The sequence below is a fragment of the Lipotes vexillifer genome, unplaced genomic scaffold, assembly GCF_000442215.2.
Source record: "Lipotes vexillifer unplaced genomic scaffold, Lipotes_vexillifer_v1.1 scaffold521, whole genome shotgun sequence".
Classification (NCBI taxonomy): Eukaryota; Metazoa; Chordata; class Mammalia; order Artiodactyla; family Lipotidae; genus Lipotes; species Lipotes vexillifer.
In genome coordinates this window covers 600,187-627,212 of record NW_006778737.1, presented here as the reverse complement: position 1 = coordinate 627,212, position 27,026 = coordinate 600,187, and the positions used below count along the sequence as shown (strand labels likewise).

The following is a 27,026-nucleotide window of genomic DNA, read 5'->3' as shown; positions in this document are numbered from 1 at the left end:
TTTATAACCAGTTCCTCTTACTAAATTTTTTTTTTTCATTAGAAGATTAAGTAAAAGAAGGTCCTAAAGTAGTAAGCTCTTGTTTATTCAGCTGATAATGTATCTCATTAATCAAACCCAGGAGCATCATTCTAAAGCTGTTGTCAATTTGGTATATATTTTTATCATTTAAAATAACTTGTTTTCTTTCATTATTCTCCTCCAAGCAAATTAGTTCCCTTTCATTTAATTGTGTAGTTAAGCCTTTTGTTTAGAAAAGAACTCTTTCTCAGAGCTGATCCAAAGCCTGTTTCAAGAAATGGATGAATTTTTGGCAGCATGAGTTATGAACCTTTGTACACTCTATAAGAGTTGCTTGGTGGTAGAACATTCAGTAGTCTGAGCCAGTTTTGTAGGTGGTAGGGTATATACTTAATGCTTGGAAGGAAAGCCAACACCCTCTCCTGTTTTCTGGGTCCTGGCCCTGTTCTACCTTTATGTAGCATTGGCCTCTGTCCTGAGGCAGGATGATTAATGGGCCCATCACTTTTATCTTTGCAGTACAACTGCAATTCCACTCTTCAAATTTACATGAACAATTCTCCTATTACTAAAAAATGGCTCATATTTATGGAGTACTCAGTGTGTTTATTCAGACATTTATCTCAGTGACTTTTCAAATATGTAGCCTAAAGCAGGTATTTTATAGACCTTCAAGATCCTTGGTTAAGTTGGGTAAACAAGACTGTTTTTGCTGCAAGAAACATTTCCAGGGGCTTGTTACCCTTTCTCTCACAAGAATCCACCCCTTGGGCAAATGTTTTTCTCCTGCTCAGAGAGACTCTGGACTGTAAAGATGCATGCAGGCATTTTCAGCAGCACTGGAACACCAGGAAGTTGGGTGTTAGTTAGAAGCTCTAGTATAAGAAATTCTTGTTTGGAACCCTAGGGTATAAAATTCCTATAACTGAAGCTCCAGACCCCTTTTTCCTCTTTGTTTTCTTTGTTCCTCAGAAGTTCCAATAAAACTTTACTTACAGAAACTATCAGCCAGCCCACAGGCTGTAGTTTGCTGATTTCCATTTCAAAAATATTATATTATATTGATTACTGAGATTTTGGTGTCTCCTTAAAGTTTGCACCCAAGGCTAGAGTCTCACCTGCCTCACACTAGTCCTGTCCATTTAGCATGGAGTTTCACAGATTCATTTAAAACTCCTGACAATGTTACAACTATTAAATGCTGAATTTTTGCCACTAAGGAGGAAAACAGAAAAAAGGTTGGTTTTGTTATGTTATGGATATTTCAAACACCTTTCATGTTGCAACACCCTCTACCCAATTTTGTTATTTTACTCTCATTTAATGGATCCCATCATTAGCTTGCTTAAAATTTTTGTTGCATCCTTTCAGCATCTGCATGGATGGAAGCGCAGACAGGATTTAAGGTAAGAACTGTTCATGGGTTCTAGAATAGCTTAACTCTCCAGAACGCCTTTAGCTTTTTAGAAGGAAAAACACAGTGGTATTTGAAAGTAACTGCTTTAGTAGCAAAAAGCACAAGTCTAAGGAACCAGGGTTTGGGTAAGGCCAAAAGAATATATAAGCCTGTAGCATTCTGAAAATTTTAAAACCTGCATCTGTAGTTTCTAAGGGGCCTTTTCCACCTTGAAATTGTTCTTGAAAAATGGGCATGGTTAAAAGTCCTTTTAATTTTACAGCTTTTAGCATAATTTAAAATGTGCTAATGAACTACCTTTAAATAGCCAAGTCAGGGAACACTGCAGGAAGAGGAGGCCTAAGGGATGGGCAGTAGCTCATGGAAAATACCATATAGAAACAGACACAGTCCAGGCTTAGGCCTTAGCATGGCCATCTGCCACATCTTCTCAGAAGCAGAGTGAGGAATCCCCAATGACTGTAATAATGTCTACTTATGAGGTTTCCCCAAGGTTTGTTTTCTTTGGGGAATCTGGTTACTGGGCCAGATTTGGTCACTGGGCCAGATTTGGCCACTGGATTCTAGTGGACTGGAGTGAAGCGCTTTGTCTAAGCACTAGGAAGATGGTTTTCCAATTCAGGGAGAATTTGTGTCTGCAAAGAAAAGAAACTTGTTCAGGCTACCTGAGACAGAAAAAAGAAAGGTATGTATCTATTGGAAGGACATGGGGGCCTCTCATGGAAACCAAGGACAGCAAAGGTGGCCAGACTTCATGACTAGCCAGAATCATAGAAATGGAAAGTTGCTGGAAACCAAGGAACTAAATAAATGGATGTAATTTGGACATTTAATCAACATTTTTTACAAGCCCCTGAAAGACTCACATGCCTTGACATTACAGATATACAGAAAACTGTAAATGGGGAATTAATAGTTGTTTGATTATAAATACCTACACAATGTAGCTTTATGGCTTTTCATATTTACAAACATTTCATTTCATCTGAAAACAATCGTAGGTTAGATTTTCTTCTCATCTCAATAATTCTTGAGTACGCTTGATGATTATAGACAAAGCATAGCCACAAGTGGATAAAACGAATTAGTCAAATAAATTTAAAAGCAAAGTTAAAGAAACTTTCAAAAATTTCTACAGGAAAAAGGATACATATTTTGATGGTGCTGGGTTTTGATATGTTTGCTATGATGCTTAGGGCTACTGAGAATTTAAAACATTTTTGGCAAAGAGAATTTGCTCATATTGGCTTAGCTGAGCCAATAGGTTGACTTCCTAAGGGTCAGGTGATTGGGCCTTTTTTTTTCTTTTGTGGCAGCCCAATGATGTTTCTCTTCAACTAAAACCTACCTTGTTAAGGGATATGTACAAATTACCTCCTGCCTAAGAAGGACAGATAATTGTTGAGTTGTTTAGGGATTTTGTTTCTCATCTAACTAGATTCTTCATGTGGTGAACAACTATTCTGGGTTACATATACAGAGTTTTCCTTTTGCTTCAGATTCTGATATGGCCCTGGGTAGGGATGACAAAATTGGCTGATGGGGTGGCTATGAAATCAGCAAAAGGAGAAATCAGAGTTGCTCCTAGGTTTGGACCTGAGTAGCTGGTTAAATGGTGGTGCCATTAATCTGATGGGCAACCTTGGGAGAGAAGCGGCTTGGTACATTAAAATGCAGAGTCTTGTTTAGGACAAGTCAAGTTTGGGATGCTAGTTAGATACCCACACTGGGGATATCAAGTAAACAGCTAGCTATCCAAGTCTTTTAGGTCTTTAGGAATCTCGGTTTCTGTCTATATGGCTCCCTATTCTCCTCTCCGCAGACCAGCGTCCTTGGCAAAGGTCTTAGAGCTCACTTCTCTATGATCTTTGGCTTCATTGTTTTGGGTGCCGTGGTTCAGAGTTGGGCCACCATGGTCTACCAGCTCACCATTCAGTACCAGTTGGCTGACTCATTCTCATGGCACAGTTTCAAATACTGTGGAGATATCCTGTGATAGCCCACCCAGAGGCAAGTGTCCACCAAAGATCTGATCTCTGGTAGGGCTCACAGAGTATGCAGGCTGCTGCTCTGGACTGAGCACAGGATAGAGCAGGAAAGCTGGATGTGGCAAGCAAATTTTATGACATTCCCTTGGGAAGTATTTTCTGAACCCCAAGGTAAAAAGTTGGCTGTCCTTCCTTCATGCTCCTACAGTTCCCAGAGCTTTGTCCCTTCTAAGTGGTATTGTAATGGCCTGTTTTCCTGTCTCCCTTACTACGCTGTGCAATCCTTGAGGGCAGAGGCTCTGAACCTGCCGGAATTAGTACAGCGTGGATACTCAGTAAATATTTGTTGAGGGAATGAATGCATGAATATGTGAGAAAAAAATACCTGCACAAAGTGTGCTCTCTCTGACTTGCTGGAAGGGATCACCATGATGAAGAAATATGTAAAAAAACAACAAAGCAAAGCAAAGCAAAACAAAACAAAAACCAACAAAAAGCTTGGAGCCACTTAACAGGTTTTATAAAACATAACACATCTTATAATTTTCTATCCATAGCCCTCAAGGGCTACTTGTAAGCATTTTGAACACTGTATGCATTTATATACATATTTAAACATAAAGTTAGAGAATGTTGGCTCTAGAAGGAATCTTAAGATCCTTTAGTTCAGCTTTTTAATTTTTCAGATAAGAAAACTAAGTCTCAAGAGGGTAAAGATGACTTATTTAAGATCCCTAAAGCTTCCAGTCCTTGTTCTACTATATAAAGTTGTTTTCTATTTAAAACAATTATTCTTTACTTTTTCAAGGACCCAATGTGAAAGAATTCTGTTGAGAACCATAGATCTTCTCTCCGGAGGAAAAACGTACATAGGCATATAAGTAAGAAATTGTCCCCATGGAGTCCAAGCATTCCTATTTAGAACCCAAGGATCAAAGGAAAAGAGACAGGGTGCCCAAGAATAGTGAGCCTTAGGCATAAATTTAAATACATTTTTAGCTGGGTATGTTACCTGACTTTTCTGAAAGATAGAAACACCTTACAGAGTTTTTGTGAGAGTAGTTGAGAAAATGTAAGTGCTGCACTTAGAAGGTACTCAACAAAACGTTGGTAACATTTCAAAAGACATGGGATTATAGGACTTCTCAAAGGACTCTCGACAAGGCTTTTTATATATATAACAAGCCTTTTCAGTTGAGGGAAAGGTACATGGGAAACTAAACACAACAGGTGTAGTTTGCTTTTGCCCACAGAGCATCCAGGTCAACAGAATGAGTGCTGATTTCTTGGTGACTGAGAGAAAGAAGAGGATGAGGGCAAAGAGGCCTCAGGGTCTACGGGTCTGTGAAAAACCTTAAATACCAGAGGTGTAAAAGGAAGGTGTAAGGGCTGGAAAAGGAAGGCATCCTCCTCTTTCAGGGGCAACTTCTTTCATTTAATATTTGAATTCCAACCAGGGGAGGAAAAAAGGAGTCATCCCTGGTCTTGGTTGATTCCATTTACCTCTGCTTACCCAGACATCCCATGGCTGGATTTGCTTCATTTGTCTAAGCTCCCTATAAGACTCATCAGGACAGGAAGGAAATCACTGCTCTAGTCCTGCAAACTGACTACTCAGTGAAAGAGACCAAATCTGGAGGTTCCCTTGACGTTTGGAGTCCCCTAATAGACGATGGTAGCAGCTGGGGCTCCAGACTTGCTGGGTGGGAGCTTTTTCCAATGCAAAACCTGTCCAACTCCTCATGCACTTTATCTTGAGGTGTATTTGTGTGTGTGTGAATGAACTGACACCATCTTCCTACCTTAAATAGGACGATGCACACACTTTGCTGGGCACAGATGAGGCACTCAATGAATGATGGCAACTATGATGATGATGATGGTATTATTTTCTTGCTCCCTTCTTCATCTTCCATTCTCTTTTTCCTTCGGAGGAACAAGAAAGTAAAAGTCTTTTGAAATCCCTTCACCCTCCTAAAGAAGATAAAACTAATGGGAGGGTGCCAGGGTAAGGGAACCTCGACCCCCGCTCTAAAGCTTAACTTGAAAGATAGTTGCACCCCCTCCACCAAGTGTCAACCCTGTCCCTGTCGCTGAAGCCACCTAACTTATCCCCGGAGTGCCTGGCAGCTTTTGGAGGAGGGTAGCCGGGAAGGGGCGTCGGGGACAGGAAATGGAGACGAGATGCTCCGAGACAGCGGCCTCCTGGGAGGAGGCGTTACGAAGACCCCCGCGCCTGAACCCAGCCCGGGCCGGGCGCTCTCTGCTGCCCCCCGCGGAGGTGGCCGCGTCCCAGCCCCGGCCCCCGCCCCCGCCAGCAGCTCCTCGGGAATGCTGGGAATGTGAGTCAGGGCAGCGACGAGCGAGCGAGCGCGCCGAGCGGCCGGGCGGGGGGCCCGGCGGAGCGCAGTTCTGGCAGCGCCCGAGAGAGCGCGAGTCTCGAGACTGCGGCGGGTGCCGCCCCCTCGGCCGTCGGCCCCGCCCGGCCCGGTGCCCGGCCTCGGCCCTCGGAACGGCGCTTTTCCTTCTTCCCTCCCCCCGCTCTCCTCCCTGCTCCTCCTCCTCCTCCCGCTCCTGCTCTCTCGGGCTTCGGCTCCGGTGCCGGCTCCGGCTCCTCCCGGCCGCCCGGGGCCAAGGCGACAAGAGGTTGTAAAAATCCATGTGGGACTGCCCCGGGGCGAGCATCGGAAAGGTGAGACATCGACACCGGGGCCGCTGGGCGCCCGGCTCCCTCGGGGCGCCCGTGCCCGGGTATCCCTCGTGCCGGGTCCCCCTCACTCGTGGGGAGCTGCAATGCGTTATCGGGGGGAGCCGAGGGGTGAACCACCCGCCTCCACCAGGGCTTGCTGGGGCGGGGGAAAGGATGGGGCGGCCTAAGGGCGGATTTGTCTCGATGTAGAAACCCCCGGATTGGAACAAGTGCACGGCTTCCTCCGGCGCGCGGGGGCCGTTCGCTCGCCCCGGCGGCCCGGGCCACCTCCTGCAGTCCCTCTCCTGCAGCCACCCTCATTGCTATTGCCTTTCTTCTTTCCATCTCCCCCTCTTTCGCCTGGCTTTCCCCCTCTTGCCTTGAAGGGTGGGGTGTTGGCAGGGGCAAGGGTCTCAGGGAATTCCCAAGCAGAACAAAGTAGAGAAAGGTGGAGCCTCAGAGTAGGGGGTGGGGTACCTAGCTGCTTCGGTGGGCTCCGAGGGCAGCTGTTTAAAACAAACAAACAAACAAAAAAACCGTTTCAGAGAACATGAAGCGGATTTATTGGGGAGGGGTAGACGGTGGTGGTATATGCAAACGAATACGATGTGAAATTAAACTGAACGCATTCCTTCCCTCGCCTTTCCCATCTCTGAATTATACAAGAAAAGCGATACTTATAGGATTGTACCTATTCATTTTATTTATTTATTTTATTACTGTCGGAGCCTTTGAAAGATCATCTTAGGACAGTGAAGATTAAAGGCGGCTTTGGTGCGGGATAATAAAACAGCTCTCGTAAACTACGATCGGCCCTGCCTTATTTATTTTCTACTTAAGGGTCTCTGTTCTCCTTGCGCGAGAGGGAGGGTCCGCTCTGTTACGAGACGATCGATTTTAGGCGGCTACCTGCCTTTGCTGGATGAAAGGCAGTTTACTCCCGGAGCGGTGAATTGTCAGCTCCTTCTGTGATTGACAGCCACACCTACCACTTAGGTGGGCAGAATGGGGACCGCTGGAATCTCAGGAGCCAATCAATGCTCGAGAGAGGAGGGCAGTTCCCACTATCAGGGTTAGTTTCCTGGTTGGCTTTTTAAATCAGTGGTTTTACTTAACCATTGGTTTATACCAGGTATGAGGCTCCAACTGTGAGAGGCAGACAAGCGAGAAGAAAACTCTTCGAAAATGGGCTTAGAAGCAAGTATGCTTGACTTGTATTTGTCACCTCCAACCCTTTTTTAGTTGTATTAGTTGGGGATGCTCAGGCCGTTGGCTTAAAAATGAAAATGAAATGAATCTGTGTAAAGAATGAAATGGGAGAAGGTGTTGGGGGTTAGAATTGTCCACCTATTTCTCTAGAATTGCAGGCTCCTTTATAAGAGATACCATTTACTCTTGAGGTATCTGGAAAAGGGTGTGGCACTTTGTCTCCTATGGTCACTCTTGTCCTTGTAAAGTCACATTGTTTCTCAGTATACAGTACTTGGCTCTTGGCTCTATTGGGTGGATTTTTAAGATATTTTTGAAGCAGGCAAGCATGCTTTATTTGGATTACCACGAATAGATTCTTTTAGTTTTTGACAGTATAACCCAACTTCTGGAAGTGAAGACTGCCTTCTTCACTTCCCGTTTGGATGTCAGTTTGGAGGTGGCAGTGGGGTCAAGCCAGATCCTTTCTGGAGGGTAGAAGAGTTTGCATTTAAGGTGAATTTGCTTTTAAGGTGAGCCATCTTGTCGATCTGCTTCTGTGCTTTAATGAAAGCCTTGTACAATTTGGGGGTGGTGGTGTGTGGATTGTGATGGAAGCATGGCTTTCACCAGCAAGATCTTCAAGGGTGGATGGATTGTGGGCGGAAGGAGCAGATCCTTCTCAATTCTCTATTAGTGAAAGGCTAATTTTTCAATACTCTTGTCACTGAATTCAGTGGAAAAATTACTGGTTGAACCAGAGAGCTGTCACCTTATAGAAGTTGTACCTGGATGTGAATATAAAGCTGTGCATTCAGCATTTCATGAACAGATTGTGAGCCAGTGTATACTGGTTAGGATGGTCTTCATGTAGGAGACAGGTTTGTCAAGGTAGTATTATTACTATTATCATTATTATTGTTATTGCATATGCTAGCACTTTGGGGAGTACTTTACATGTATTTTCTTTTTTCAGCCCTGCAAAGCCCCTATAAGGTAGGTAGGACTATTATTATCCTCAAATTATAGATGAGGAAACTAAAAGGAATTAAGTATCTTGCCACAGTTTAGTGTGAGAGTGAGAACTTGAGCCCAGGTTTCTCTGACCCAGAGCCCATGACCTTGGACATGGCCTTGAATTCAGATTTTGGTTGTGCAGTCTGCATGTGTCCAGTCTGCAGTGTGGGCTCTTCCAGCTTACATAGGGTCTATTCTGTTAAGAGTCCACTGCCATATTGATGGTCTTTGCACTGTCCTATTTGCCTTGCCACTTTGAAAGCTGTTGCCTCCACCAATAGGCAATTTAAGTAATTTTGTGTATTATATATTTCCAGTATGTCACTTTTGGCTCAAAGGAAATTTGGTTTCAAACTTAACGGTGACTTAAAAAAAGGTAAAACAGAATAGAATGCACACTCTTCCACTTTTCTTGATATCTTAAATTTCCACTTGGAGTTCTGAATAGGTCTTAGTTGAATACATGCTCTTTTCATCCAATTGGCTTGTTTTCTTGTTTTGTTTTTGCTAAAGGATAGGAATTTTATTTTCTCTTCCACTTACAAAGAGATTCTTTTTCATTAGTGATTCAATATAATTATATTTAAAATTATTCTATTAAAACAATATTGCTCTCTTGCTTTATTATGCTACAAAACCCACAGACTTAAGCCTATCAGTGTCTTCTTCCCATTGATGAAACTCAGTGGTCATGGCTGGCCAAAACAGGTATCCTGAAAAGTGAGTTTAGATGAATGGTGTTGGAGTCCACAAATTCACCTCAACAGATAGTCTTTGATTTTGGTGGGGTTGACTTTGTACAATCAACATTTTCGTTTGTTTTACTAGGACTTGCTTTTACCCCTTTTATCAGCTCAGAAGTTAACATTTTGGCTGTCATATGGGAGACCTACCTGCCAGCCAGCAGTTCAGTTTTAGCAATGTTTATGTTATTCCTTGATACGTTATTGTGATTTTCCTTATTTTAGGAAGATAGTAGAACAAAAGGAAAATAGAAAAGCATTGATATTAATGATAATGTAGGTTTCATAAATTTAAAACAGTTGATCAAATGATAGAAATCATTAGGTGTACCAAAGGCAGAGATGCTTTAACTGGTTCTTTCTTACCAGAAGAAAAAGAACAAAATGAATGATTATGTAATAAATGTGAAATTATATCAAATGGTAAAAAATAAATTAGTCAACGTTTGCTGCATAACAAAACTCCTGGACTTACATCAACAGGTATTTATTCTTGGGACCTCCCTGGTGGTCCAGTGATTAAGAATCCACCTTCCAATGCAGGGGACGCGGGTTCGATCCCTGGTCGGGGAACTAAGATCCCATATGCCATGGGGCAACTAACTACTGAGCCCTCATATTCTGGAGCCTGTGCACCACAACTAGAGAAAAGCGCACCACAACTAGAGAAAACCGTGCCACAACTAGAGAAAAGCCCACACGCCACAACAAAGAGCCCACATGCTGCAATGCAGATCCCGTGTGCTGCAACTAAGACCCGACGCAGCCCGATAAATAAATAAATAAATAAATATTAAAAAAAAAGAAAAGAGGTATCTTCTTAAAAAACAAACAAACAAACAAAAAAACAGGTATTTATTCTCACCCTCATGAGTCTGTCGGTTGACTGTTATTTGGCTCATCTAGGTTGGGCTCCTTGTGGTGGCTCTGCTATAGGCTGTAAGTTGGATTCTGGTCTGCTCCACCTGTGTTTGGGGCCCAGGCTGAAGGGATAGCAGCTACTTGGAGCATGCTCTTATCACGGCAGATCACTGTATTCAAGAGCCTTGCCAAGTTGCACAAGCTAATGTCATTTCCACTAACAGTGTTTTTGGATATACCAAGTCACATAGGGAAGCCCAACATCCATGGGTAAAAGTAGACTCTGCCCATAGTTGGGGAGGGAATATTTGATGAACTGTAATCTGAACTCCTACAATGTGTAAAAAGTATGGTGTTTTTATAGAATTTTGTAATTTTTTCTTCTCATTCTTGGGGAATGCAGTCTTCATCCCCTCACTCCTACCCCTGGCTTTATGACATATAAACCTAGTGTTTTACTTTTGCATTTCAGGAATATACCATGTTTGATTCTAGAGGACTGACTGTAAAAGCAGGTATGAATATATACATGAGTGTATACGTGAATTACTTAAATGATCAAGGCACTATTTATTAGAACCTACTGTGTTTGAGGGACTGTGCTCAACGGAGTGAGGAACTCAAGAATTTTTGTCTGACGTGAGTCCTGTTACCATAGAACTTATTAGGAGTAGGTGTCAGGAAAGACTTCTTGGATGAAATGGCATTTTCCTGGACCTTGAAGCAGTGACAGTTTTAGAGGTACAGATAGAGCAGTGGATATAGTAGAAGTGTAAGGAGCACATCTGGTTATAATGAGTTATTCCATTTGGCTAGAGGGTAAGACACGTGAATAATAATAATAATAATAATTATAATAATAGCGATAATTATAGCTTAACTTTTATCGAGCAGTTAACTATGTGCTATGTACTCTGCTTAGCACTTTACGTAAACTATATAATTTAATATTGGGGTAGACATTGCTGATTGCCTATCCAGTATTCATTCTCTCCTTTCTAACTAAAAGAACTCCAATTTTGTTTGGGATGGGGATATGCGCATCTCATGCTCCCAAACTCCCTTACGTGAATGGCCACGAAATTCAGGTCTTAATAATGATGCAAGTGGATGTTGTTCGATGGGGGCCTTCCTTAAAGCTTAGTGAGGAGGACACACTTGGCTGGTATACGCTAGCAGCATTTGACCGCTTTTTGCTTCTTGCTGCTGGGAAATTGGGCACAACGCCTTGAGGTGCAGCTGTGAACTACAACAACAAAGATAAGACCATGTATTAGAAACGACAAAGCTGGAACCTGGAAGGCTCTTGGTCTTGATGAGATTGTTGAGCCATAGTACCAGCCTAGACTGCCTTCCCCTGTACTTCCTGTTGCTTAAAACAAATAACCTCCTTACTTGTAAGCCACTATTTGTTACTTGTAATCAAACATAATCCTCGCTGATACATACCTTCTCAAGAGCCTTTCAAAGTAGATGCCATCATACCTATTTTAAAGGTGAGAACATCAAAAGTCAGATTAAGGCATTTGCACAAGATCTAGGATTCATCACTATGTCATTTTGACTTTCAGGGCCATCATCCTGCCTTTGGCTGGGCAAATATTGCCACAGAAGAGATAGTGTTGGAAAAGTAATTTGGGGTAAAATTGAGGAGGCAACTGGATTCCAGGCTGAAAAGTCCGAGTTTTAGTTCTGGGCTAACGAGTACAGTTGGCCCTCAGTATATACGGGTTCTGCGTCTGGAGGGTTGACTGTAAGGGACTTGAGCATCCTTGGAGTTTGCTCTCCATGGTCATTCTGGGAGCCAATCCCCTGCAGATACTGAGGGACAACTGTGTAAGATGATTTGGAAAAGACAGAGACTGGAGGTGGGAAGATCATTGAGGCTTAAATATGTGACACCAGTGCTTTAGTGTGAATGAAAGTGGAGGAGAAGCCGGGCGCAAAGGTGAGCTGGGAACGTGAGAAGAGAATGGAACTGAGTGAACGCAAATCATAGTTGGCTGCTTACCTGTAATCTTCTGAGAACAAAAATGAAAGTCTCCTGAAGGTTAGTATTGACTTCTGCTAATGGCTTCACATTTACCAGGAAGTAGGGAATGAGTAATGTAGAGAATTGTTAATGGGATGTGAACCATTATTTAGTGCAATAGGTGGGGACTTCTACTTCTTGTCTATATCATTTACTGAACTCTTGATGACCTTGTATGACATGATTTTGGTCTGGGTCTGGCTCCATTGCGCCAAAGGTAGCAGAGATGAAGGGTATGGCCAGAGTGGTGAACATTACAACAAATTCTGTCAGTGGACTTATTTCCACATCTGCTAATCATTCTGGAGCTTTCTTAGGGGTGGGGCAGGGTCAATTTAACTTCCTGGGCCTCCTTTTTTTCTCTTGTCTCTCTACTTTTTTAATCTGTAAAATAAAGGATTTGGTTTACATTAGCAGTTTTCAAATGTTTTTCAGCTGTAGAAACTTTTGTTTCCTGAAAAAAAACTTGTCTGGACCCTGAGTATACTTACAGAAAAAAGCAGAGCTGCTCTGAAAATTCAGGGTCCAGGTTTGTGTAGTCTGGTATGTCTTTATGTTGAGGCCACTGATCTGAAATGATCCCTACACATGCTCCCAGGTCCAGGATTATGTGAATCTTAGAGCTGTCCAGATGTTTTATTGGAGCATCCTCTTTAACAAATCCCTTTGTTATTCCACAGCTTGCTGTGTTTTAGTATCATCCAGGGTAGAGGTTGTTAATGTTCGCCACAGCTCCTTTTTCTCCAGGTGTATGTTGTGTTACCTCTATGCTAGAACATTTAATTTCCAGTGTGAGACCATCCAGTACTCTTTTCTGCTGTGATGATCATGCAAGCACCTGTTGAGATGGAGCCTCCATCTGCCAGGGTCCCTGAGTCACTAAATGAGCAAAGCTTCCAGTCAACTGGCATTGGACATACAATGTGACCGAGAAATACCTTTGTTGTTTTAAGCCATTGAGATTTTGTGATTGTTTTTGCAGCACTTTTTTTTTTTTTTTTTGCAGTACGCGGGCCTCTCACTGTTGTGGCCTCTCCCGTTGCGGAGCACAGGCTCCGGACGCGCAGGCTCAGCGGCCATGGCTCACGGGCCCAGCCGCTCCGCGGCACATGGGATCTTCCCAGACCGGGGCACGAACCCGTGTCCCCTGCATCGGCAGGCGGACTCTCAACCACTGCGCCACCAGGGAAGCCCCTACAGCACTTTTTAAAAAGCTTATCTTTACTGATAGATCATCTTTTAGCACATCTGCTAAACTTTAACTTACTTTTTAAGTGTCTTCTGGATCAACCTGAGGTCTGGCCAACTTGTCCTTACTTTGCGCTTAGGAAAGTAGGAGGTAGCATCTACATTAGCTGTCTATGTAGGTCTCTGTACTCATAGATTCTATGAATTGGAATACTTATGCTTAATTACATTTGCTGTCATGTTAAAAAAAAGTCCAAAGATATATTGTGTAGTGTACCTTACTTTAAAAAAAAGCCTTTAATTTAATGTCCTGTTGCTTTTTAAGGTAGTAGAACCTCAGTGGTTTGGGGAAGAATAATTATTATCAGTTACCATAGTAATGGCTACTATAGCTTGAGGACTCATTCGTTGATTTGTGTAATATTAATTGAGCATCTACTATGTGATAGGTACTGGTGGTATAGGGGTGAACCATAGATAGTTCCTCACTTGGAGCTTACCCTCTAATTGGGGGTTATGGATAAGTTTGCTCTGTTCTATGAAGGACACCAGTTATGAGCATTTACTATGTGCTAGGTGCTTTATATCCCTCATTTCATAATATCCATAAAGGTAGGTATATTATCCCCATTTTATAGATGAGGAAACTGAGGCTCAAAGAATTTGATAACTCTGTGAAGGGAGGAGCTTTTGCCTTTTGCTGTATCCTCCAGTGCTTAGAAGAATCTTTGACACGTAGTAGCTGCTGTATAAATATTTGTTGATTGGATAAATGAGCAGAGAAACTTGCTTAAAATTAATGCCGTGGTAGAACCGGAACTTGGTTGGGTGAACCCACATCTGCTTGACTCTCAGCCTGTTAAATTATCAGTGGGCATAGTAGGAGCAGTGTGTTTACACACAGTTACAACAGAAGCAACAACTGAGCCCCACCAGTGTCAATGCCAAAGGCACCAGCAAGAGACAGATTGTCTCTCTTTTATGGCTAGGGCCGAGTTCTCTGCATGATTTGCTACTCACTCTGTCTCAGCTGGGGAAACTCGAGGCCACTACCTCACTGACTTAATTGCTGATGTAATTGGTCACCCCTCTCTTGGGCCAGTTCAACTTCTGCTCTATCTGGATTTCCTTAGCACTTGGCTGGCCCTGTTTCCCAGGTCTGTGACTCAAGTTCTGCTTTTAGCATTTTGTGCATTTCTTCTCCACTTTCATTTTCCAGATTTGTTGCTTTGAAGTTCCAGGAAATCTCTAGCTGCTGGCACCTAGTGGGCACTCCCACAAAAAAAAAAAAAAAAAAAAAAAAAAAAAAAAAACCGGGAGAGAGAGAGAGAAGGAAAGGAAGGCAGCCAGCACTTTCAGGAAGGAACTAAGTGATTACTTTTTCCTGGGAGTCAACAGTGAGATTGCAGCCCCAGCAGATGAGGAGTATGGGCTGGGTTGGAGGGCATCCCTGGGGTACACCTATAGCTCGAAGGCCAGTGGCAATATTCATAGATGCCTTATACCAGCAGCTTTACTTTGCTGTGGTTTGTACTTCAAATTCTACATTTCGCTCACTTAATTCTCTTGTATGTGTGCAGTGTGTGCATGCACGTGTATGTGTATGCATGGGGGGAGTCTAATTCTTTCTTCCTGCCTTACAGCTTTCCACCCCTAAAGGTAGTTGTCATTCTGTGATTTCAGAATGTGAATGAATTACAGGCAGCAAAGTGCATTCTCTCTAAGTGTATTAAGAGCAAACTATTAATTCAAGGCAATTTCTTAGTGGCTCAGAAGACAAGAGCTTGAATGGGAATTGAGCAATGTGTTCTTTAAGAATATGCTCAGATCCTTATGCAAACTGTGAGAGGCTTTCCCCTAAAACAGTATGGCTAATTATAGCAAGAAAGGGCAGGGTTTTATGTAAGGAATTATACTGAGTTGTGCACTGTAGTTACTAGTTCTTTTGTAGCAGGTTTCTCTAAAACAAGATGGGTGTGGTCAGGGTGGGAAGTTCATCTTCTGTGGGCCCAAGGTGATTGAAGGTAGGGGCCCAAGGTGATTTGGGGTCTGGGAGCTGCTCTGAGGGTGGAGAGCAACACTCTGAAGGTGGAAGTGTGAGTGGCTCTGTAAGATGTGAGGTTGGTCTGATCCATGGTTATTTTCTTGGTGACACTGGTAGGCACCAAACTCCTACCGAGATGACTTTCTTATTCCTGGTTTAAGGCAGATTAGCCATGCTGCCTTCCTGCCAGCTGGCTGCAAGCTAACTGCCATCCCTGGAGGAGCAAGACTGTGGTTCAAAGGTCAGGATCCTAGTGGAGCAGTGTTGTTGATCCTTTTCCACATTTGGCTCCCAGGAGAGGGCTTCAGATGTGTTTTCTTTCTGTCTGATGATGTGTGCTTTTTGTTCCTTCTGGGTAAAATTCTCCCTGCTTCCTTCCCCCCACCCGCTTTGGTTCTCTAGCCATCTTGTTTCTGAAACCTCTCCATGGGGGGAAGCAGGAGGTTAGGTAGTGAATTGGATGATAGCTTGGTATTCTTAGGAGCTCGTTGAAAATAGGTCCTGTTTGATGCTGGGTGGATACAAAGGCACTGGAGTTTCAGTGACTGCTGTTCATCAGGCTTGCAAGCACAGAGCAGTTAGCACGGGTACCTAAGGGAGATTCTTTACCTTTTTTGTTAAGTCTGAGAAAGTAGTATCTTTTCATACAGAGCCTTCGAATACATTGACAGGACATCCTTAAAATCAGCAACTTCCGAGCAGATTTTTTTTTGCGGTACGCGGGCCTCTCACTGCCGTGGCCTCTCCCGTTGCGGAGCACAGGCTCTGGACGTGCAGGCTCAGCGGCCATGGCTCACGGGCCCAGCCGCTCCGTGGCATGTGGGATCTTCCCGGACTGGGGCATGAACCTGTGTCCCCTGCATCAGCAGGCGGACTCTCAACCACTGCGCCACCAGGAAATTCCCCCCCGAGCAGATTCTTTTGGATGTAGAGATGTGAGCACTGACCTGCGAGTCAAGAGACCTAAATTCCATTTCTGGCTTTACCACTAGCTTTCTACTTATTTCCCCGTTTCTTAATATATATCAAAACCATCTGGCTCTTTTCCAGGTCTAAAATGATTTTTTTTTTTTACAACAGGTTTTTCATGCAAAGGATCAGCTAAGTAACTGCCATTTTATAAGCTATTTTATCCTGGCAAACAAGAATGTCCAGTGTGCTTTCATGATGGACTTTATTATCAAAGAGTTAAGCCATTATATTATATTTTCACTATATATATATGTGTGCTTGCTTCATGGCAGCTCTCTGCTGGCACTGGGGATGCAGTTGTAAACAGAGCAGAGTTGTAAACAGGTGATTTTGGGGGGCTCAGGGATTGTAGCCTCTAGGGGGGCACCAAACAAGTAAGCAGGCTACTGTAATGCAAGCTCTTATGGCAGAACACCCAGGCTGTCCTCCTCTAGGAGGACAGGGGAGATTCATGGATGAAGGATGGAGACAGGCTTCTAGAAGAAGGTAACATCTAAGGGGAGGTAGAACACTAAGAGGACCTGGCTGGGGTAAGCTTGGTTTTTTTTTTTTTTTAAACATCCTTCCCCTATCACATTTTTTTTGAGTCTTTATTGAATTTGTTACAATATCGCTTCTTTTCTATGTTTTGGGTTTTTGGCTGCGAGGCATGTGGGATCTTAGCTCTCCGACCAGGGATCGAACCCACAGCCCCTGCATTGGAAGGCGAACTCAACCACTGGACCACAAGGGAAGTCCCTGGGCTTGGTTTTGATGGTACAAATAACATGGGGAACAGTCCAGGTCCAAAGATGAGCAAGAGAATGGAAGGTTGGGGGTTTGGGGAGATGAAAGTAGACCTGAGGAGATGGAGTTTAGCTTGGCTGGGGGTGGGGGTTTGTGAGAGAGGCCAGGGAGAGCAACAGGCGTGAAGACCATGTGATCCACTAAGGAGATGAAGTTCAAGCTTAGCCATCAAAGGGTTTCAGTAGGGGACTGACACAACCAGAGATGCTGAATTCTCTTTATTCTTCTTTCATTCCACTTTCGTGGCAATAACTACCTGCTTTTGGTGTTTGTGGGAGTATGGAGTTTGAAATTGGGGTAAGGGAGTAGCAGGATGACCTGGAAAACAATAGAAAGATCATGAATATGGTCTTGGTCAGTGCCCATTCTGATTTCATTGACCAAACACCCTTTATGCAGCCTTAATAACTTTAAAAGACCATTTTCCAGGTGAAGATGCTCCTGATAAAAGATCTGTAGTGGGACTCCACACTGTTTGTTGGTTTTGAGCATCTCTCTGAATGTCGTCTGGGACCAGGTCCTTTTCAGTGAGCTTTGAGCAAAGCACAGAGTATGGATCTTGTTTTAAAATGTTTGCAAATGTTTGCAGTTAATGGGTGCAATTAAACTGACTTTGTTAGACCAATAGAAAGCAATAGTTAAAGTAATTCATAGTGTACAATTTCTGAGAGTGGTGTGAGAATGCTCATGAATGAAAATGGCTTAATTATTCTGTGAAGCGTACAAGATTGAGAGTTATGTGCTGAAACTGCCTTCAGTGCCCCATGTATACCAGCTGCCTATGACTTTACTTTTGTATGATTTTTGTACTCTAGATGGTAACACTGATAAACTGCCTTTCATACCTTAATCTTGACTTCTGTGCTTCAGCTTGTGAACCAACATTTTGAGCTACTATATTATGGCCTTACCTGATAACAAGTAGTTTTATTTCAGCAACATCACCATATTTGTATAGCAGAGTTTGTGTAATCATTTGAGTAGTTCTTTAATCTTCTCATTATTTTATAAAAAGCAAGTGGAAAGTGAAAAAAATATAGGCAATAATAAAGGAGAAATATGAGCCTCATAAACATAATGTAATTGAGGCAAAGATGGAAACCATTTAAACATGCCCAGTATAGATGGTGTTTACTCAGTCAGATGCTTTGGACTTAAGGTGGCCAACTCTATATAGTTGTGAGGGATAAGAATGAAGTTAAAGGCTATGGACATATGAAATTTTAGAAAAAAGCTTTGTGGATTATGATAAAGGTCAAGATGTAATTTGGATTTTGTCACTTATTTGTTTTGGGGTACAGAGCTTCCCTTTTTAACGTATAAGTGTAGTAAACTTTTGTTTGTTCAGCTTTAAAAAAACGTATAATTAACTGACTCACTCTGTTATAAAGCAGAAACTAACACACCATTGTAAAGCAATTATACCCCAATAAAGATGTTAAAAAAAAAAAACACGTATATTAAGAAAGGCATTTTCTGCAAAAGTAGTGGATAGAAATTGAACTTCTCACTAGTCTTATTTAGGAGAGTCTGCCATAGTCAGTAGCATATTCCTTTGATAGGCTAAGTGGCATAGGTGGTCATTGTGCTTAACAAAATTCTCTGTGTATTTTGGTGAACCAGTAAAGAGAAACCAAAGAAAATAAAATGGTACTTAGCAAAGGATGCACCTCAATGGATTTTCATGATTCCATGGTTTCATTTGGTAGAAAAAGGCTAAATGCATCTTAGTCCTCATCATATGCCTCAGTGATGCTATGATGGTACATTTGGAGCCAAAGAGAAAGAAGGGTAAGAATTAAGATTTGTGTACAATTAACCCCACAGCCCTCTAATTCCCCTGGTCAGGAGGGTATGATGGTGATCTGTCTGCCTTGGAGGATCTAACTGATATTTGGGAGCTTGTTTAACTTTCTTTGTGGGCTCTACCCACTTCTAAGCAGAGGATTGAGTTGGATGCAAACTTTCGGTTCCTTTTCATGCCTCTTGTGGTTAAATGGTAAATGTTAAATCATGGGAGATGTTGATGTAAAAGAAAAGAATATGTATATTTTTAAATATATCTATAACTGAATCACTTTACTGTACACCTGAAACTAACACAGCTTTGTAAATCAACTATATTTCAATAAAAATAACATGGGAGGTGTTAATCAGGTAGAAGACGGGAAAGAATAGCTCTTGAGTTTCTAACCTCTTCCTGAAACTGAGGCACAGTTTATCAAAAGGGAAAATAACTATTGGACCAGAAGTTCAAGAAACTCATATTAAGTACCTACTATATGTCAGACACTGTGCTAAGCACATGCAAGAATGATCTCATTTAATCTTGACAGTAACCCCATGATCCAAATATTATTTCTCATGATGAGGAAATTAACATTTAGAGAAGTTAAGAAACTTGCCTGGGTGTCTTAGTTTAGCTTCTCCCAGAATTAGAACCTGAGACAAGTATTCTAGTACAAGTAATTGTTTGGGACATACAGGGAACGCCAGTAGGTGAACAAGGATATGAGACGGGGGAGAGAAGGTAGCCAATAGATAGGACATTATTCAGTGAGTTACTTCAGTGGCGACTGGAGTTTAATTGCACAAGGAAACTCTGGAGATAGTGTAACACACCTGCCTCTGGATGGTCTCATGTGAGGGGTGAGGAATCAGGGGTATGTAACCACCAGCTCCTGTCGTCGTTTTTTGTTTTCTTTTTGAAAATTTATTTTTATTATATTTATTTTTTATTGTGGTAAAATATATATAACATTGATCATTTAAACCATTTTTAAGTGTACAGTTCTGTGGTATTAAGTTCACTCACAATATTGTGCAATCATGATCACTCTCCACCTCCAGAATTTTTGCATCATCTCGGACTGAAGCTCTGTGCCCATTAAACAATGACTCCCATTCCCTCCTGCCCCCAGCCCTTGACAACTGCTATTCTACTTTTCGTCTCTATGAATTTGATTATTCTAGGTACATTATACGAGTGGAATCATACAATATTTGTCCTTTTGTGTCTGGCTTACATCTCTTAGCATAATGGTTTCAAGATTCATCCATGATGTAGCATGCATCAGAGTTTCCTTCCTTTTTACGGATGAATGATATTCCATTGTATTTATATGCCACATTTTGTTTATCCATTCATCCGCTGATGGACATTTGGTTTGTTTCTACATTTTTGCTATTGTGAATAGTGCATCTATGAACATTGGTGTATCCATATTTCTGTCAGTTGTTTTTGAGAATGGTTAATTCCCTGGCAGTTCCATCCCCCACCTTGCAAAAGCAGAGTAGTTTCCCAAGGTTCAAAAGAAATCCTCAGCAGAGATGCTGATACTGGCAGTGTGCAGTCCTTTGGGGCACTCTAAAATGTTCAAGTCAGAGGGACATCAGTAGGGCGCTTAAGAGCATTTCCTCACATGGTCTTTACCCAAGTAAATAGAGAAGCTAGTATTTGAATCTTGGACTCTTGCCTCAAAGCCCATGCTTTTAACTGCTCTACATTGAGTACTACAGTACTGAGATTTGAAGATGAATGAGCCGTGGTTATTGCCTTCAACGACCTATCAGGGTTGAATCATCTGTTTTGCAAAAGGCTCCAGGGAAGACAGTGGCATCACATGGAGCAATATGGAACTCACAGGGCCACTGTAAGATGGAATCACACGTAGCAGACATACGGGTTCCCTTTCTCCTGACACCCTGTGGTGAGGCATGCTTGGGCAGGGCACGACTGGACTCTTCATGGGGCTGTGCTCCAGGATAGGCACTCACACACGTGCTGACCACTGGAGTCATGAGTTCCAGCCCACGCCCATTGATGCTTCCTGGCGTTCACTTGAGCTGTTTGTGCAACTATTGATATGTCACCTCAACAGGGGTTATCCTTCTATGAGCTTTTCTGACGATTGTCTTCATCTTGATGTCCAAGCATCAGAAACAGCTATTTGTTAGAAAAGAAATTAGGGCCCAGGAATTATAAAGAGAATACATTTGGAGGCAGTTAAAATGGTTGGTTATGTGTATCTGTGTTTGAAAAGACATCATTTACAAGTGGTTTGCATTTATCTAGAAACCTAACACGGGATATTTTGTCCCTGAAAGGATGACATTACCTAGACTGGTGTTGTGGCAAAAGAGGAAAAAAATAAGAGGTCAGTCAGTGAGAAAATGCTGCCCTATATTTTAACCTAAATGTTAAATATTTTGTTTTAGTACTACATTTGTGGGAGCTGGGTGTATTAGTCAGATATTGCTAGGGTATGCTGAGATAACAACTCCAAAGCTCAGTGGGCTCCTTCTGTCTCATGGGTTGTGCATAGTTCTGTTCCACCTTGTCTTTATTCTGGCACTCAGGCTGAAGGAGTCATCCCTTCCTTGGATGAGCCATTCTCATGGTAGAGGAGAAAACAACTATGGTTTACTCACAAGATGGCTCTTATAGCTTCTGTTTGGATATGGCGTGTGTTGCTTCAACTCACACTGCATTCTGCAAAACAAGTCGCATGGCCAAGCCTTATGACAGTGGGGCAGGAAGGATTCTCCTCTCATGGGAGGGAGAGACTATAGGGATGAGCTGACTACAGAGGGACAGTGAATATTTTGAACAAATGAGGCAATTTACTGCACTGGCTAAAATTGTGCTCTCATGTGCAAATTGCTTAGCAACCTTTTAAACCATGTAATCTTTTTAGATTCATCGCAACATGTTTAATATTGTTTTTCTCCTTTTACTCATGAGGAAGACACATATTGTACTTAAGGGACTAGTTCTCTTCCTGGGATCCATGTAAAACCACCCGTGTAGCTAGTATTATTATTCCTAATAATTCAGTCGTTACTGTCTTTCAAGAACTAATCATAGAGTTTGAAGGAAACATTGAGACTCAAAATTTGAATGCCTTTTATAGTCATGTGAAATTAATAGGGAACAAAGGACTAATTATTAACAACATGATCATCCTTTAAGAAAATAATACAATGTGTCTGTAGTTAATATGGATGATGAGGGTTGTTGTACTGAGTGTTTATCACGCCTCAGGCACTGTGCTGAGCACTTACACTTTCTTTGATTTAGTCACGACTCGCCTTATTTTCGTGAAGCAGCTGTTGTTACTCCTGAGGCCATTGTTAACTTACTGAGGTACTTACTAAGGCTCAGAGAGGTTTGTTAGCTAGCTCAAGGTTAAACAGATCAAAAAAAATGTGAGTTTCAGGACTCAAACCTAGTATATGTTTAATCACTTAACCAAGGTTTCTCCAAGTTAGATGAGATCCCTTTAAAAGAAGATAATTTCTCATAGAACCCCAGGTATGCTTAAATTATTGTTATTGTAATGATACTTTTAACTGTATAAACATAAGGCTGGTGAGGTTTTTTTTCTTAAGCTCCTACACCTTTATAAAACTTAAATCAATTTAGAAATTAAGTACACGTCATATTACTAATTCAAATTAACAACATTAATTTAACCAGATTAACTAAATTGCTGCTTGTAACTGGAATATGATGCCAACTATTCTGGGCCGGTTCTTTGGCAGTCAGCTGGTCTGCCCTGCTGTGTGCTGGGTGATGACTCAATTCTCCCACCGTATTCACAATATTCAACTTGTGCGAAACTTGGCTTCATGCTGAGGAGCTTGACGTCCCTTACCTTTCACTGGGTGAGAACACATCATTTAGATTCCCAGGTCCATCTTTTTTTCCTTTCTCTTTGGCACATAGTGATTCCTTAGGGTACAGCTTGTTGCTCAAACTCAATGGGCATGGCTGCCGTGATGATCAAAAATATCCTTACACTATTTGTTTTCAGATTATTGAAATAAAAACAACCTTAATTTCTCACGAGGCTTGTAAATTCTTTAATATATGCGACTGCGGATCTGACCCCCTCCTCCTTAGTTTTTGCTCAGGTTAAAAAACTGGATTTTCTCTCTCTGGTACTACTCTGTCTTTCTTTTATAGGACTCTCTCCATCTGAGACCACACCCTATTACTACCAGAAAGGGTCTCATCTATTTCCAATGTTCACAATACCTGGTAGCCATGCACAATAACTGGAGTTGCTTGTGTAAACCTGAATAAAGGGGCTATTGTTTTCCTTTGAAATGGAGGAACTTGAGTCCCTGGAAGGTCAGAAACAATACTACAGATTTGTTCTCGAAATATTTGTTAAATAGATTGAAACCATGTCCCGTAATTTCCCTTTTAATATATTTTGCTGGATAAGCCTACACTTATCCATGCATTAAGCGATTTAGTTCAGTCACTTGATGACTTAATGTAGTTATTGATTCTTATTCACTATAATTTCAGTTGTTATAGTGGTTGCTGAATACTATTCAGCACCCTGAACCTGGCCTTTGCTAAAGTCTCATGTGACTCTTCCATGATGATCAGTCATATTTTTCAGAGACCCCAGAGTTAGGATATAACATTTATTCTTTATCTTCTTTCCAGAATACATAGATGAATGCTTGTCTCATTTGCACATTTAAGCCATTTCCCTTCCCTTATTATAGATTGTGTGTGTGTGTGTGTGTGTGTGTGTGTGTGTGTGTTTGGAACAGCTTACAATCTTTTTTTTAAAATAAATTTATTTATTTTTTATTTATTTATTTTTGGCTGTGTTGGGTCTTCGTTGCTGCATGTGGGCTTTCTCTAGTTGCAGTGAGCAGGGCCTACTCTTGGTTGCGGTGCGTGGGCTTATCATTGTGGTGGCTTCTCTTGTTGTGGAGCACGGGCTCTAGGTGCACGGGCTTCAGTAGTTGTGGCTCGCAGGCTCTAGAGCGCAGGCTCAGTAGTTTTGGCGCACGGGCTTAGTTGCTCCGTGGCATGTGGGATCTTCCCGGACCAGGGCTTGAACCTGTGTGCCCTGCTTTGGCAGGCGGATTCTTAACCACTGCGCCACCAGGGAAGCCCCAGCTTACAATCTTTGCTAAAATTTTTCCTTGTGTATATGATTATGTGTATATTCTTTTCTAGTAAAGGGCTATTTAAACATAATCTGTACGTGTTGATTTTAAATGTAGAAAAATTTTGTGTGATTGGAGTTTTAGGGGCAAAGGGGTAGAGTTGTTACTCTTCTACATTTCTATTATTTTCTCTGAAACATCTGTTAGTTGACAGATTGAGGATTTTTTTAGTGTAAGACCCAATAATTCCTGAATTTTTTTTGTAAGTACACTATAGCTAGAGCTTTGCCAATTGACATTTTACCTTTGCAGATTAAAGGAAATGCACAGATGTTTCAAAAACGAATCAGAAACCTTATTTATCTGTTCATTGCAACTAGCTTAATTTGTTACATTTATGAAACTTTATGAGGCAGTGAATAATGTTGTTATAATCAGCATATTATATTAACCATAATTTAAAAAAAATTTGATTTAGCATCTCAAATTATTTTTTTACTTTTATTGGTTGTTGTTTGGCATTTTGTTGTATTTTAAACGTGTGGATTTAGCTGTGTAGTAGCTAGTGGTCTATTCCTTTAACAAAAGTTTTTAGGTGCTTCAGATTTTAAATGTAATCCCTTAGAATAAAATGATAGTGTTTGAAATTAAAACAGAAGTTGTCAATGGAAAGTACAATTAACTAATACTTGGTGTACAGAGTCCTTACCTTGCAGTATAAGATATAGTCAGCCTCTTTACTTAAGCACCTTACCATAAAATATAGCCAAGGCAGCTGAACATGTAATCATGCTAAATCTGCACATGGAAAACAGTAATTATAAAATGAGTTTGGGGGGACTAAAGGAGAGAGTAGTGATATGTGGATGAGTATGTTTAAGTTGCAGAGAGCTTCTTGCAGAATGATGGAAAAGCATTTTTGAAAATCTCTGCTACCTGAAGCTGGACTTTTTTCCCCCTGATTCATATCATTGTGGTATTTAAAGAGGAAATGGCTTATTATTTGGACTTCAATACCTACATATGTATGATATTGTAGCCTGCAGACAATGGGAAAATGTCTATTTTTCTTTCCAGTTTTAAAAAATGGTTGATGTCTTGAGCATTTTTGAATAGAGGGCTGAGTTTGACTCGGGAGTCTGACAAAGCAAGCTTAGTGGACTGAGAGAATTCTAAGACAACTTTCAGGTTTAAAACCACTGTGCCCTGTTCTGGTAGCCTTGGGTGTATTAAAGTCAGCTTTTACTGAGCATTAGCTGTGTGCTGGGCATTGTACTAATTACTTTTCTTCTATTGTCTTATTTAATCTTTTCCAAATCACTATGGAAAGTACCACAATTATACTCATTTTACAAATGAGAAAAGTGAGGATTGGAGAAGTGAAGTAATTTGCTTAAGGCTACACATTAAGAAATTAAAGATATGACTCCAACCAGGTCTGATATTGAGGTCCCCTCTTTCCTTTTTTAAAACACTATGTATCACCTCTCTGGCTACAATTACAAAATTATTGCATTAAATGCCATGGAAGTAATTTCAATCATATAATGAAAATGTCATAATATTACATATATTCTTTCAAATATTCAAAAACTGTTTTATGTATCTCCTGTGTACCCTTAGCTCTGGGCAGGAAGAGCACCTGCACAGGGCCTGAGGCTTTAGAGGGCCCACTCTGGCCCTCATCTGCCTGCACCTTCCCCATGGGGGAGGGGGAGTCTGTGAGACCAACAGGCCTGTGATCTCCCTGCTTAAGTGACCCTGAGTGGTCTTCCAAGATCTGCTTGGGCTTCTTTGCCAGGTCTGTCCTCCTGAGGACAAACCATGCTACCACTGTGCACACTGTTAGGCCTAGAGTTGCTGAGGGGTACCTGTTTGTGAAAGTATAGACCTTAGGTGTCAGGAAACTACTGCCTTTGGGCTAAGTCTGCCTAACACCTGTTTTTATAAATAAAGTTTTATTGGAACACACCCACACTCATTTGGTTACAAATTGTCTATGGCTGCTTTTGTGCTGAAGTGGCAGAGTGAGTAGTTGTTAAAGATACCAAATAGCCCACAAAGCCTAAAATATTTACTCTCTGGTCTTTTTTACAAAAAGTTTGCTGGCCCCTGGTGTAGAGAGAACTAGCTTAGTGTGCAGGGTGCAGAATTCACATATGTGAGGCCCCTGGGGTGTGGTTGAGCCAGGAGCGGGGAGAGAAGGATGCTGGCTGGGGGAAGGCCTGCCTCTTGCCACCGTGTTTTGGCCAGAGCTCTGAAGAGCCCAGGAATTCTAAGTTCAAAATTCACACCTCATCTTCTACATCTTTATATTTGTCAAGGTAGGAAGATAAAATGCATTTTATTTACCAGTTTGTTACCTCGATTTATAACTGTAAAATATATAGACATGTGGTACTTGGGCCTCTATTTGTACTCTAGACCTGGGCCCCATATATGTTAGAACAAAAGTTAAGCCCTGGGGTACAGTGTAAGGGTTTAAAGTAGGAAGGAAGAGGGACCCCAACAAGTAATCACACAAATTAATATGGAATTATAATGTGTGGAAGTGCTTTTGGGTCATATATGGATGACTCAGAAACCTTGCTTCAAGTTTCACTTGTCCAAATTAAACCAAAAATGCTGGAACCCACCTGCCAACTTAGCTGGAAGTTCTAGGTCTTTCCACTAGGGCTCCTCCCGTCTTTCTCCACTTCTCCCCGTCTCCCTTCCTGACCCCTACCCCAGGATTTCACTGTCCTAAAATGAGGGGGATATGGATATAGATCCCATACCCAAGCCCAGAGATGCTCTGTCCAACAGTTACACCACATGATTTCATCTTTGTGCCACAAGGTGTTTCTGTTGAGGCTGGTCTTCCTCAGATGAAAGATGCTGTGGGTCCCTCTGTGGTCCCCAGTATATGGTTGCACAAGGGAAGGCCAATCCAGTCTCCCAGTGGCCAAGCTCAGCCACTGGTGTGCCATGCACGGTGCAGCAGATGCTGCATCAGCACTCATGGCCTGTATTGGAACATAAGGACTTTTTCTTGGTCTCCATGTAGCACAGGCTGGAAGTGCCAGGGGAGCAGCCCTCTGCCAATGATGAAAGGGTCCCTTGCCTTTACAGAGGTGCACCTATGAGGCAGGTTCTACGCGGCCTCCCAGAACTCCTTCAGCA

At 41.9% G+C, this 27,026-nt stretch overlaps 1 protein-coding gene across 1 annotated transcript in view; it reads left to right on the top strand.

The window, feature by feature from the left end:
• Nucleotides 1–6,028: 6,028 nt before the first annotated feature.
• The window catches only part of ERC2 (ELKS/RAB6-interacting/CAST family member 2), a gene marked incomplete at its 3' end in the record, with an annotated part of 575,666 nt that continues 554,668 nt past the window's right edge, over nt 6,029–27,026 (top strand). The window contains exon 1 of the mRNA XM_007451771.1: nt 6,029–6,118. The remainder of the gene's footprint in view (nt 6,119–27,026) is intronic.